The sequence below is a fragment of the Plecotus auritus genome (assembly GCF_963455305.1).
Source record: "Plecotus auritus genome assembly, chromosome: X".
In the NCBI taxonomy this organism is placed as follows: domain Eukaryota; kingdom Metazoa; phylum Chordata; class Mammalia; order Chiroptera; family Vespertilionidae; genus Plecotus; species Plecotus auritus.
In genome coordinates this window covers 59,903,286-59,918,816 of record NC_137784.1, presented here as the reverse complement: position 1 = coordinate 59,918,816, position 15,531 = coordinate 59,903,286, and the positions used below count along the sequence as shown (strand labels likewise).

General features: G+C 40.1%; 1 pseudogene across 1 annotated transcript; it reads right to left on the bottom strand.

The window, feature by feature from the left end:
* Window positions 1–14,013: 14,013 nt before the first annotated feature.
* On the bottom strand, window positions 14,014–15,064 carry LOC308240136 (nuclear prelamin A recognition factor-like; annotated as a pseudogene). Its single transcript has 2 exons — window positions 14,981–15,064; window positions 14,014–14,595 (listed from the first exon to the last, which is right to left on the bottom strand). The product of its transcript is annotated as a nuclear prelamin A recognition factor-like (transcript).
* Window positions 15,065–15,531: the final 467 nt, after the last annotated feature.

Below are 15,531 nucleotides of genomic sequence, written 5' to 3'. Positions count from 1 at the left end.
TTTATTTTTATTTTTTTATTTTCATTTTTTGCATCTTTTACTCCAGAAAATAATTTTTTTTATTTTTTTCCTCAGTTGATTTTACCTTTTTAATTATTACATTTTTATTTTCAATCAGTATCATTACTACTACTATTTTACCTTTTTTTTCAAGTATTTTATTTTCTCTTTATTTTACTTTGGGATTAGTGTTCTACATTCTAGTTTCATCTTTCCTTTAGCATCATTTTACTATATCTTAACTCTACCTTTATGCCATCACTCTCTTCCTAACCTTTCCCCTTTTGGTGTCCTGTTTATCTTACCCCTTTCCTGCTTTAGATTTTCCCTATTCTTTCTGTTTACACCCTGATAAAATTTCACCCTACTTATATATCTAATCTACAATCCCCTGCTCCAGGTCCATACACACCTCTGTCTTTGCTGTCTTAACTATCAAAAAAAATTGTCTTTCTCTCTATCTTTTTGTTGTTCTTTGCTTGAATGTTGATTACATCGAATTTTTATGCTTTTTTTGTGAGATTGTTTTGCTCATTCTTTTTGTTTGTTTGTTTTTTGTTTGCTTTGTTTTTGTTTATTTTTTGCTTCTGTTTTCCCTTGCCTCGCTTGATATTAGTTGGTGTTGTAGTTTGTATTAATCCCCAGGTACTTGTTGCTGGCATTTGCTGGGATTAGTGGTTATTCTATTGTAGTTTTCTCCCCATATATATAGTTTCTTCCCCTTTCTCTCTTAGTCTCTTTCTTGTCTCTCTTACTTTTTTTTTCTTTTCCCAATTTCATTTTGACACTCCTTTTTCTTTCTTTTTCCTCTTCTTCTATCTGTACTATCTGCCAATTTGCCTTTATCTGGTGGTCCCCTTTTGGAGGTTATTAATATCGTGAATACATTTCTGTTCAGTGCCTTATGTGCTGTAATTGGTTGTGTTGTATTTTGTGCCTTTAAATCAATGCAGGAGAGAGAGAACTACATAACCAGACATCCCCAGAAGAGAGACCATGGGGAGACAAAGAAACAGCCCGCATATGAAAGAAAAGCAGGCATCACCAGAAAAGGAAGTAAATGAAATGGAGGCAAGCAACCATCCAGAGAAAGAATTTAGAGAAATGGTCATAAGGTGGCTGAAAAGAATGGAAGACAAATTCGACAATATGAATAAGATCCAAGAGGAAATGAGGAAGAACCAAGAAGAAATGAAAAATTACATCACTGCTGTAAAGAACTCAATAGAAAGCATCAAGAGTAGACTAGAAGAAGCAAAGGACCGCATCAGTGAGATAGAAGACAAGATGGAAAAAAAATACCAAGGAGAGCAGTTTCTAGAAAAAAAATTAAAAAGCAGGAGGAGAGCCTAAGGGAATTTTGGGACAACACGAAACTAAACAACATCCGCATAATAAGGGTTCCAGAAGGGAAGGAAACTGAGCAAGGAATAGAAAACCTGTTTGAAGAAATAATGACAGAAAACTTCCCTGATATAGGGAAGAAAAAACCCAAACAAATCCAAGAAGCTCTCAGAGTCCCAAGCAAAATGAACCCCAAAAGACCGACAGCAACGCACATTATAATTAAATTGGCAAACATCAAAAACAAAGTAAGAATCTTAAAAGCAGCAAGAGAGAGACAGAAAGTTACATACAAAGGAACCCCCATCAGACTAGCAACTGATTTCTCAACAGAAACTCATCAGGCCAGAAGGGAATGGAATGAAATATACAAAGTCATGCAAAGGAAGGGTCTGAATCCAAGAATACTGTACCCAGCAAGGCTGTCAATCAAAACTGAAGGTGAAATCAGGAGCTTCACAGACAAAAAAGGACTAAGGGAATTTATTACCACCAAACCAGCAATGCAAGAAATGCTAAAGGGTCTGCTGTAAAAAAAAAGAAATGAAAAGTGAAGAAGGAAGACAGTACCTATCAATAATAACTTTAAATGTAAATGGATTAAATGCCCCAATCAAGCCGAAACCGGTTTGGCTCAGTGGACAGAGCGTCGGCCTGCAGACTGAAGGATCCTGGGTTCGATTCCGGTCAAGGGCATGTACCTTGGTTGCGGGCACATCCCCAGTGGGAAGTGTGCAGGAGGCAGCTGATCGATGTTTCTCTCTCATCGATGTTTCTAGATCTCTATCCCTCTCCCTTCCTCTCTGTAAAATATCAATAAAATATATTAAAAATATAATAAATAAATGCCCCAATCAAAAGACATAGGGTAATGGATTGTATAAGAAAACATGACCCATATATCTGCTGTCTACAGGAAACCCACCTCAGAAAAAAATACACACACAGACTGAGGGTGACGGGATGGAAAAAGGTCTTCCAGGCTAATGGAATTGAAAAAAAAAGCTGGAGTAGCAATACTTATATCTGACAAATTAGATCTCAAAGTGAAGGACATAACAAGAGATAAGGAAGGCCCCTTCATAATACTAAAGGGAGCAATTCAACAAGAAGAAATAACTCTGGTAAACATATACACACCCAATACAGGAGCACCCAAATACATAAAAACACTCCTGGTGGATATCAAGGGAGAGATTGACAACAATACAATCATAGTAGGAGACATTAATACCCCACTATCAACATTGGACAAATCCTCAAAACAATATATCAGCAAAGAAACATCAATCCTAAATGACTCACTAGACCAGATGGAATTAATTAACATCTTCAGAATATTTCATCCCAAAGCCAAAGAATATACATTCTTCTCAAGTTCACATTGGTCATTTTCAAAGATAGACCATATGTTGGGACATAAGCAAAGTCTCTTCAAATTCAAGAAGATAGAAATAATATCAAGCATCAACTCAGACCACAGTGGCATAAAACTGGAAATCAACTGCAATAAAAACAATCCAAAGAAATCAAACACATGGAGAATAAACAGCATGATATTAAACAATGACTGGGTTACCAGAGAGATCACGGAAGAAATAAAAAATATCATGGCAACAAATGGCAATGAAAACACAACAATCAAAAATCTACGGGACACAGTGAAAGCAGTCTTCAGAGGGAAGTTCATAGCTGTAAAAGCATACTGCAAAAAAACAAGAAACAATGCTAATAAATTACATAACCCTACACTCAAAGAATTAGAAAAAGTGCAACAAGAAAAGCCCAGTGTAAGCAGAAGGAAAGAAAAAATAAAGATTAGAGTGGAGATAAACGACATAGAGACCAAAGAAACAATACAAAAGATCAATAAAACCAAGAGCTGGTTCTTTGAAAGGTTAAACAAGATTGATGAATCTCTAACCAGGCTCACCAAGAAGCAAAGAGAGAGGACCCAAATAAACAAAATCAGAAATGAAAGAGGTGAAATAACAACAGATCCAGCCAAAATACAAAGGATTGTCAAAAAATACTACGAACAACTCTATTCCAACAAACTGGGCAACCTGGAGGAAATGGACATATACCTAGAAAAATATAACCTTCCAAAACTCATTCAGGAAGAATCTAAACAGCTCTATTTGCCAGTAACTATGGACGAAATTAAAGCAGTCATCAAAAAGTTTCCAGTAAACAAAAGCCCGGGGCCACACGGCTTCACAGGAGAGTTTTACCAAACATTCAAGGAAGAACTAAAACCTATCCTCCTCAGACTATTTCAAAATTCAAGAGGAAGGAACACTTCCAAGCTCCTTCTATGAAGCCAGCATCACACTAATACCAACACCAGATAAAGACAACACAATGAAAGAGAATTACAGGCCAATATCCCTCATGAACATAGATGCCAAAATCCTCAATAAAATTCTAGCAAATCGGATCCAGCAGTACATCAGAAAGATCATACACCATGACCAAGTAGGGTTTATCCTGGGGATGCAAGGATGGTACAATATCTGCAAATCAATAAATGTGATACATCACATAAAGAAATTGAGAGATAAAAATCACATAGTCATATCAATTGATGCAGAAAAAGCATTTGACAAAATCCAACACCCTTTCTTGATAAAAACCCTCAACAAGGTCGGAATAGAAGGATCATACCTCAACATAATAAAAGCTATATATGATAAACCCACAGCTAACATCATACTCAATGGGCACAAACTAAAACCATTTCCCCTAAGAACAGGAACAAGACAGGGATGCCCACTCTCACCACTCCTGTTTGACATAGTACTGGAAGTATTAGCCATTGCAATTAGACAAGAAGAAGAAATAAAATTCATCCAAATTGGAAAAGAAGAAGTAAAGCTGTCCTTATTTGCAGATGACATGATATTGTACATAAAAAACCCGAAAGACTCCATCAAAAAACTAACAGACTTAATAAATGAATTCGGCAATGTAGCAGGATACAAAATTAACGCCAAGAAATCTATGGCATTTCTATACACCAATAGTGAACGTACAGAAAGAGAGACTAAAAAAGCAATCGCATTTACCATCGCACCAAAAAAATTAAGATACTTAGGAATAAACTTAACCAAGGAGGTAAAAGACCTATACATGGATCACTACTCCACACTGAAAAAAGAGATAGAGAAAGGTGTAAACAGATGGAAGAACATACAATGTTCATGTATTGGTAGAATCAAAATCATTAAAATGTCCATACTACCCAAAGCAATCTATAGATTCAATGCATTCCCCATTAAAATACCAACTGCATATTTCACAGACCTAGAAAGAACTCTTCAAAAATTCATCTGGAATAAAAAAAGACCCCAAATAGCCATAGCAATTCTGAGAAAGAAGAATAAAGTAGGAGGGATCTCAATACCAGATTTCAAGCTTTATTACAAAGCCACTGTCCTCAAAACAGCCTGGTACTGGCACAAGAACAGACATACAGAACAATGCAATAGAATAGAGAATCCAGATATCGACCCAAACCACTATACGCAATTAATATTTGACAAATGAGGCATGAACATATAATGAAGACAAGAGAGTTTCTTCAATAAATGGTGTTGGGAAAACTGGAAAGAAACATATAAAAAAATGAAACTAGATCACCAACTTACACCATACACAAAAATAAACTCAAAATGTATACAGGACTTAAACATAAGATGGGAAACCATAAAAATACTAAAGGAATCCACAGGCAGCAAAATCTCTGACATATGCCGAAAGAACTTCTTCACTGATACTGCCCCTAGGGCAATAGAAGCCAAAGACAAAATAAAGAAATGGGACTACATCAAAATAAAAAGCTTTTGCACAGCAAAAGAAACCATCAACAAAACAACAAGAAACCCCACGGTATGGGAGAACATATTTGAAAAATGTTATCACTGATAAAGGTTTAATCTCCAACATCTACAGGCAGCTTATACAACTTAATCAAAGGAAGATAAATGATCCAATAAAAAAATGGGCAACGGACCTAAATAGAATCTTTTCGAAAGAAGACAGAAGAAAGGCCAAGAGACACATGAAAACATGCTCAAAGTCACTAATTATCCGAGAGATGCAAATCAAAACGACAATGCGATACCATCTCAAACCTGTCAGAATGGCTATCATCAACAAATCAACAAACGACAAGTGTTGGTGAGGATGTGGAGAAAAAGGAACCCTCGTGCACTGCTGGTGGGAATGCAGACTGGTGCAGCCACTGTGGAGAACAGTATGGGGTTTCCTCAAAAAACTGAAAATGGAACTCCCATTTGATCCAGTAATTCCACTCCTAGGGATATATCCTAAGAAACTAGAAACACCAATCAGAAAGGATATATGCACCCCTATGTTCATAGCAGCACAATTTGCAATAGCTAAGATTTGGAAACAGCCTAGGTGCCCGTCAGCAGATGAGTGGATCAGGAAACTATGGTACATCTACACAATGGAATACTATGCTGCCACAAAAAAGAAGGAATTCTTACCATTTGTAGCAACCTGGATGGAATTGGAGAACATTATGCTAAGTGAAATAAGCCAGTCAATGAAAGAATAATACCACATGATCTCACTCATTTGTGGATAACAAAAAACATTATAAACTGATGAACAAAAAGATAGATACAGAAGCAGTAAAGCATCAAACAGACTGTCAAATTACAGCGGGAAGGTTAGGGAGAGGTGAGGGAAATAAGAGATCAACCGAAGGACTTATATGCATGCATATAGGAGTAACCAACGAATGCAAAACATTTGGGGGTGAGGGCATGTGTGGGAGTGATGTGGGGGGGGCAATGGTTAGATATGTACACATATAATACTTTAATAAAAAATTTTAAATAAAAATTACTAGACTTAATAAATGAATTTGGCAATGTAGCAGGATACAAAATTAACACCAAGAAATCTATGCCATTTCTATACACCAGTAATGAACTTACGGAAAGAGAGACTAAAAAAGCAATCCCATTTACCATCGCACCAAAAAAATTAAGATACTTAGGAATAAACCTAACCAAGGAGGTAAAAGACCTATACGCGGAAAACTACAGGACACTGAAAAAAGAGATAGAGGAAGATGTAAATAGATGGAAGAACATATCATGTTCATGAATTGGTAGAATCAACATCATCAAAATGTCCATAGTACCCAAAGCAATCTGTAAATTCAATGCACTTCCCATTAAAATACCAATGGCATATTTCACAGACCTAGAACGAACTTTCCAAAAATTTGTGTGGAATAAAAAAAGACCCTGAATAGCTGCAGCAATCCTGAGAAAGAATAACAAAGTAGGTGTTATCTCAATACCAGATATCAAGCTGTATTACAAAGCCACTTTTCTTAAAATAGCCGGGTACTGGCACAAGAACGGACATATAGATCAATGGAATAGAATAGAGAACCCAGAAATTGGCCCAAATCACTATGCTCAATTAATATTTGACAAAGGAGGCACAAACATACAATGGACTTAAGACAGTCTCTTCAACAAATGGTGTTGGGAAAATTGGACAGATACATGCAAAAAAATGAAGCTAGATCACCAACTTACACCATACACAAAAATAAACTCAAAATGGATAAAGGACTTAAACATAAGATGGGAAAACATAAAAATACTAGAGGAATCCACAGCAGAGAAATCTCAGACATATGCCGAACCAATTTCTTCACAGATACTGCTCCTAGGGCAATGGAAGCTGAAGAGAAAATAAACAAATAGGACTACATCGAAGTAAAAAGCTTTTGCACAGCAAAAGAAACCATCAACAAACAACAAGAAAACCCACTGTATGGGAGAACATATTTGCAAATGTTGTCACTGATAAAGGTTTAATCGCCAACATTTACAGAGAACTCATACAACTTAACAAAAAGAAGATAAACCAATCTAGAAATGGGCAACTGATCTAAATAGACACTTTTTGAAAGAAGACAGAAGGAAGACCAAGGGACATATGAAAACCTGCTCAAAGTCACTAATCATCAGAGAGATGCAAATCAAAACAAGAATGCGGTACCATCTCACACCTGTCAGAATGGCTATCATCAACAAATGAACAAACAACAAGTGTTGGCGAGGATGTGGATAAAAAGGAACTCTTTTGTACTCCTGGTGGGAATGCAGAATGGTGCAGCCACTGTGGAGAACAGTATGGAGTTTCCTCAAAAAACTAAAATTGGAACTCCCATTTGACCCAGTGATCCCACTTCTAGGAATATATCCCAAGAAACTAGAAACACCAATCAGAAAGGATATATGCACCCCTATGTTCATAGCAGCACAATTCACCATAGCTATGATTTGGAAACAGCCTAAATGCCCAGCAGCAGATGAGTGGATTAAAAACATGTTGTATATCTACACAATGGAATACTACACTGTGATAAAAAAGGAGTTCCTACCATTTGCAACAACATGGATGGAGATGGAGAGCATTATGCTAAGTGAAATAAGCCAGGCAGAGAAAGATAAATATCACATGATCTCACTCATTTGTGGAATATAATGAATGGCATAGACTGATGAACAAGAACAGATCCAGACACTGAAAAACGTCGATCAGCACGTCATACCTCAGGGAAGGTAGGGCAGAGTGTGGGTAAGGTGGAGAGATCAGCCAAGGGACTTGTGTGCATGCATATGAGCCTAGTCAATGGACACAGACAACAACGGGGTGGGGCATAAGTGGGGGGTGGGTGGTTTGGGGGGAATAAGGACACAAATTTAAAAAATAAAAATTAAAAAATATTATAAAAAATAAAATAAAATATTAAACCTAATCCATACTAGTGGTCACCATAACCTTAAGATAAATTGTTTCATGTAACAAAGATTTTTAAATGAAACTCTCTGTAGCCAGAAAATAGTTTTGGAAGGAAACAAAGAGAAGTTTCCCTCAAAAGTCGTAAGGATTGTAATTGAAAGTCAGTATATTTGGCCTCTTGAACTAAAGTAAGTAATTTGTGTTTTTGCCTCCCTGACAAAGTTTATGTAAAGTTACAAAAAGAAATTGACAGCCAGTTTGAAATTGAATTGCCATGGCCTAGAGCAAAGAATATCCTTACATGATAGTATTCTACAATATCATTATAATTTTAGATATTTTACAACAGCATATTGTACAATTATCCCAAACAAACTTACAAACTAATTCTTTGAATGTTTGGCAGCAATTTTTAAAAGAGGACATGAAAGGATTTAATCCCTTTCAGAAGGAATTAGACAATGGGAAGGCACTTGAGCATTCTATATTGGCCCCTCTTGCCTTTTGTGCCAAGAGGGACCCTCTTCTCACAATCCAGTTGCCCTCAGCTGTTGCCTGAGCTTTCTATTCATGCTGAGCTTGAAGCCTCGTGGTGGCTGGTACCATGGATCTGTCTCTCGCCAAATTGTGTGAGCTGGGCCCTCCTTGGAGAAGAAACCTGAGTTCCCCGAGATATGTGATCATTGCTGGGGCCCCGTCAGCAGGCCAGGTGATCCTAAGGCAGGTGCTGGGCGTGGAGGCCAAGAGGGCATAGGCTACCAAGGAGACAGAACTGAACCTCACATCATCCTGCTTGGCCCCGGAGGATGACTGGTTAGCCAGAGACGGGTAAGATTCCTCAGGGAAGGAACAACCCAAGACAGGCACAGTGTCAGAGGGGCCATCAGGAGAGAACTTGGGGGTCAACAGAGGTGGGGCACAGACCCTCACCCCCCCAACCTTGCAGGGGCCTGAACCCTCGCCCCTTCTGAGGGAGTCCTCCTGCCCCCATGGCTGCTTTGCTTCCTACGCCCAGCTAGATCGGGACACAGGTGACAGACAGTGACTTGGCCCAGCTCAGATTGGGACCCAGGTAACAGACAGAGACTTGGCTGACATCAGCAGCCCTATATCTAAAACCAGCCTAGCACCAGGAATGCTCAGGGCCTACTCAAGAATGCAAATAATCCTTTCCACTAATATTTACAGGGTAAACTAAGATTGTTGGTAGAATATTAAATTTGACAGTAAAATAATCAAGTTTTCAGATTAATTTAAATAGGCTAATTGAAATAAGTGAATATTGAAGAAAATTTAATTGTACTGCACAAAAAGCTGTTCCTAAAGTAGTAACGAAAATTTCTATTGGGCCGAAACCGGTTTGGCTCAGTGGATGGAGCATCGGCCTGCAGACTGAAGGGTCCCGGGTTCGATTCTGGTCAAGGGCGTGTACCTTGGTTGCGGGCACATCCCCAGTGGGAGATGTGCAGGAGGCAGCTGATCGATGTTTCTCTCTCATCGATGTTTCTAGCTCTCTATTCCTCTCCCTTCCTCTCTGTAAAATATCAATAAAATATATTTTAAAAAATTAAAAAAAATTCTATTGGTAGTTCATCTCATGATAAAATTCCTGAACATTCAAAGAACCTAAAGCAGTCATATTTTTGTGCAAAAAATTAAAAATTAAAGTTATCAAGACTGCATTATAAAATTTACAAAAGCCTCCATTAATCAAAAAAATGGGGGATAGTAGGGTAATATCATGTAAGGAAAAATATCCTATAAGTAAATTACATCTAGAAAATTTTTACTTTATAAAATTAATTTTCATTTGTAATGCTAACAGCAAGACACCCATGAAAAACACACATGGTGTCTAAATAAGACAAAGGAAAATCATATGGGCAAAAATAAAAAGGATCCCAAATCAATTATATAGAAAAGATTCCTTTATTAACTTTTGGTCGAGAATATGTTTGTATATTTTCAGAAAACAACTCCAAGACCATGTGGATTCCTGCAGCAGAGAGGAATTGACAGGTCTGCTCCAACCACGAAGACAAGAGGAGAAACGGTCCAGAGATGGAAGACGCTGAGGACACCTTGCCACGCTAGCAGTCAGCAGCTGTGCATCGCAGCAGGTTGCCTAGGACCAAACCAGAGAGCGTCGGACCTGCATTGCCACCATGTGCCCACCATCCAGATATCATTGCTGACATATACACATTGAAACGAGGACTCAGAACTGTTGGACATTGAAATTGGGACTCAAACATTTTTTGTTATATATGTTTATTTCTAGTCTGCAGAGGCAAGATTTTTTTAAAGGAAAGAAACGGGGAAAAATAGATACAGAGGCTAAGAATCATTGAACAGACTGTCAAACTACAGTGGGAAGGCAGGGGAGGTTGGGGGCGGGCTGTAAGAGATCAACCAAAAGACTTGTACTCATGCATATAAGCATAACCAATGGATATAAGACACTGGGGGGGGGGGGCAGGTAAAGGCATGTACTGGGGGTTAGGGAGGCCGGGGGGAGGTCAATGGGGAAAAAAATGGAGACATATGTACTACTATTTGTAATACTTTAAACAATAAAAAAATAAAAAATAAATAAAAAGGAAAACTTTCCATCAAGTATAATATTTGAATCATATTTTAGTTTTAGATTTAAAACTTCAAATTCTAAATCCTAGACCTAATATTTTATCTAAGTCAATAGTAGCTAAATATATTATCATGTTTATGTTTATATTCTAATGCTTAATGGTATGTTAATTTCTGAAAAAAAATTTCCCCTGTACAGCACAGGTCCAATCTCTTTTGTAGTATTATATCTAAGAAATAGAGTAATTTCAACTCCCTCATAAAGTCAAAGCCGAGTTAGAGTCGTTTTGCTAACTTACACTTTTTAGTAGATCGCTGTGTATGAAAAAAAAAAATTAAGAAAATTGAACCAACTGTTTAAAATATTTTTTAAAATATTACCTATGTACTTTATAATGTACACTCATAATTATGACATGTCCTGAAGTTGTATAGACTTTAAAATATTAATAGGTTATTAAAAAATAAAGAGTGAAAAAAATTAATATGTTGCCCTACCCTGTTGTACTCAGTGGATAGAGTGTCAGCACATGGACTGAAGTGTCGCGGGTTGGATTCCAGTCAAATGCATGTACCTCAGTTGCAGGCTTGATATAGGACCCAGTCAGGCACATGTGGATGGTAATCAATCGATGTGTCTCTCGCACATGGATCTCTCTCTCTCTCTCTCTCTCTCTCTCTCTCTCTCTCTCTCTCTCTTCTCTCTCTCTCTCTCTCTCTCTCTCTCTCTCTCTCTCTCTCTTTACCCCTCCCTTCCACTTTCCCTAACAATCAATGGAAAAATATCCATGGGTGAGGATTTAAAAAATTGTATGTCATCTCATTTAATCTTGTGGCAATGTTATAATGGGGCCATTATTTTCTTCATATTATAATTGAAAACACTGAATTTCAGACTGGTGGGGAAACCTGCCATATTTACATGGTGCTAGGTGGTAGAGCTGTAATTGTACTCCTAGGCTGCCTGATAACAAGTAGTCTGCATTCAAGATTCATCAAATTTTTATTTTAATCCTGTGAAGGAGCGATTTTTCTTCTCTTTGCTTCTATCTTAAGGGGAAAGTGAGGTTCAGAAAGTTTTAGTTTTCTGTCTGTAACGGCTTCAATAACTGGCAAAACTGAGATTACAATGTGGGCCTCTCTCACAACAACCAAGGCTTTGTTGAATGAATGAATGAATGAATGGACGATTTACTTATTAAAACGGATAATAGTTGTTTAAAAATAAAAATGATTCAAGTTGTTACTCTAAAATATATCTTCACAATACCAATGCGATTGATTGAAAAGTAAAATATTTATGTCCATCTAGTTTTTGTTTGACTTTATAATACCAACTAATTCACATATTTATAAAACGTTTCTACAATAGGTCAACCAAATTAAGTACTATACTTCATTTGATATCATGTCAACATCGCCTAAATATAAAGATTGTTATTTATTAACCAAATGTTTCAAATATTAACATTTTATATATTTATGATGTATAAACTGATAACTTCAATCACCCATTATGTATAAACTGGAAGCCCAGTGCACAAAATTCATGCACTGGAGGAGGGTCCCTCAGCCCGGCCTGTACCCTCTCGCAGTCCAGGACCCCTCAGAGGGATGTCTGCCTGCTCACTGCTCCTTACCACTCAGCTCGCTGCTCCTTAGTGCTGCCATGGAGGCAAGAGAGGCTCCCCCACTGCCACTGTGCTCTCCAGCCATGAGCCCTATCTTTCTGTGTAGTTGTCTGTGGGGCAAACTTCTCTCTTCCTTCTCACTTAGGACGAGCATTATGTGAGGGCAGAGTGCACTGTTGTGGAACACAGAAGGCTGCCCAGAGCTAAGGGGAGTGGCCGGGCCCACGGGGTGAGAGGTGGACACAGAAGACACTATCTCACCCAATTGTGGGGTGGGCTGGACGGCCTTCATCTGCCCGACCCCACCCAGGGAGGGATCGAGCAGGGTGCCCGCCTCTCCATTCTCCATCCTTACATCTGTGACACCTGTCATCCTTGCCAGGCCTCCCCCAAAGTGAGTTCAACTCAATCCCTGAATGTAAAAAGGCACGGGGGTGGGGGACCTACACTCCAGTACCCCCTGATTCCCAGCGACAGGACCTGATCTCAGGACAGTGGCCACAACTGCAGAACATAGATCTGTTTCAAGAAAAGTAGGGAATGCAGACTTTCGTATGAGCCCCTATTCCAAAAGATGGCAGTTTATTCACATTGTGGCAAAGACACCTTCAAGAGTCACTTAAGTGGGTAAAGTCAGGGCCAAACCAGGCCATTTCCTCATCCAATCTCTCTGAAGCGCGTGGACAGAACCAAGTCTCAGCTCTTCGCAGGACACTACCGGGGTTTTTTTAAGCCTAAAGAACAGTAGTCTGTCTCCATTCTTGTTCTTTGGGATTTTTTCATCGTCAGATAAAAGGATACGTACATTGGGGAAATCCTCTCGAGATACAATATTCCAGTTGCACCCATGTGATGATGACAGCACCCCTCAGAGGGAGGGAGCCAACAGATGGGGAGCAGGGGATTCTGAAAACCAAAGTGATGAGAGAGATGCTAAGCCTTTCCTTCACATGTTTGACACCCCTCCTCAGGCGGCCTGCAGGCCAGGCGTCTGCTGGACCTGTATCACTTGATGTCTTGGCAGGCTGCCCTGGGCCCTGCTAGGCGGTGTGCAGGGCCACCTGGGCCTGGAGGGGAGTCGTCCCCCGCCCCAGCCACTCCTCGTACAGCTACTGCACATGGGCGTTGGTCTTCGGGGGCCACACCGGGATGGCAGCGTAGATGCCTTCCATCTGCTGTAGCAGTGACTTATCTGCATGCCCATCCTCTGCCTGGGCCTGGCCCCTGAAGCTTAGGCATGCCCAGCATAGACCAGGACCTCCATGAAGTGGCAGGGGAACTTGTCCCTCTACAGTTTCAGGACCACTTCTGGATGTTCTGAAAGCTATAAGCAGCCTCAAAGTGTAGCAGAACCTCTCCATCCCTTTCAAGGGTGACCTCCTGGAAGTCTTTGTTCCTCAGGGTGTGGTAGGTGAACACTCCAGCGTCATTGTTGAACAGCTCCTTGGCCATGTGCCTCAAGATGTGTTCCAGGTACCTGTCAGAGCTGGCACCCTCATGGAGCCTCACTTCCTTCTCCTTCATGTCTCCAGAGTGTCCACGGTGGCGTCATTCAAGGCAAGGTCACTTTGCTCCATTATCTGGACAATTTCACTTGAGGTTAACATGCACTCATACTCCGGGAACTATGTCAAGCTGTGGGAACATCTTCTCAAAGGGTCTCCAGTTTCTTGTCATAACACGGGGCAATAATGAAGTGGAAAATCTTGTCTGGGGACAGGTTCTGCCGTCTAGCGAAGTAATCCTTCACCAGAGAGCCCATGATCTGCTGAAGCTGTGGGTGATGGGGTGACCCAGCACACGCTCTGCATATCGGTCCCAGCCGGGCCAGGCGGAGATCAGCATGGGTAGCCGGGGCTCTTCCTCAGGGTGCTGGCAGTACCGACACAGAAATTCCTTTTGACTCTCCAAGATGCTGAAGTCCGCAGCTACCTTCATGTCAAAGACAGTGCGCCCCAAGGCTTTTGAGAAAGCCGCAGAGCCTTCTGGATACATCAGTGACACTGAGGCTGAATTTAGCGGCAAAATAAGGCAGATACTGAGGACACACGGACATTGCCAGTACCTTGTGCTGTGAGGTATCACATTTCTTATTAAGGTTCAGAACACAGAAGAAGTCCTTGGTGTTCTGTTGAGAAACTTGGACTCCTTCTTCTGCGGTCACACAACTGTCACAAGCCAGGCAGTCACTCAGAAATATCCTGGCATCAGCCAACTTATGGAATTCTCCCTTCTATCCATTCTCCTGAGCCTGACTCCGAACATTGACTGCGGCATTCTCTTGGTCATCGATTTTTGTTTTTTTACTATATTCCTTCCATGTGCAGTGATCACACTTCATCTGGAGCTGGGCAGGCTGGGGCCGGCACCAGTGACCTGGAGGAAGCACAGGGAGAGCAGTCAGTCACCTCTGGTCACCCCTGGCACTGCTGGCGGTATCCTTTCTTCCTTGTGGAGTGTCTAGGAAGGGGAAGCGACCGCAGTGCCCGAGGCCGAGTTCTAGGAAGCTGGCAGAGCTGTCAAGATAGTGCCAGAGGCGCTGGTTCGTTGGTGCCTGGCCTGTCCTCTGGAGATTGAACCAACAGGATTACTAAAGAAGCCAGTCCCCAGTTCTGTACCGCCTCCACCACTGATTGATTGGAGTCTGAGGGCCAGGAGAAGGGTCCAAGAGGCCTGCCTTCTAGGTGCTCACCAGTCCCCATGCTACTCACTCTGGTTCCCTGTTAACCTTCCCCTGATCAATGGGAGCCTGCAGACTGGGGGAAGGACCAAGGGGTCTGCCTTCTGCCCACTCACCAGTCGCTACTGCCACGGATTCATTGGAGCCTGAGGGACTCTGGTTGCCCTGTTAGCTATCCCCTAATAAATGGAGCCTGAGGGCCAGGGGATGGACTGGTCGTCCGTTTGGTCATTATGGACCCTGGCTCTTTATATATATAGATAGTTATTATATAAATTTAGTTTCCATTTTAGGAGAATATTTATTCAAAAGAATAATTTGATTTTCATATTTTTATTTAAGGTATTTAATAATAAAAGGTTTCATTCATGCTAGTAAGCTATCTGTGTTATTATACAAAGTTAAACCATTATTTTAAATTGAGTAATATAATATTTTATATTCACATAGAATTTCCAGTTTAATTTTTAAAAAATGAAAACAACTTAT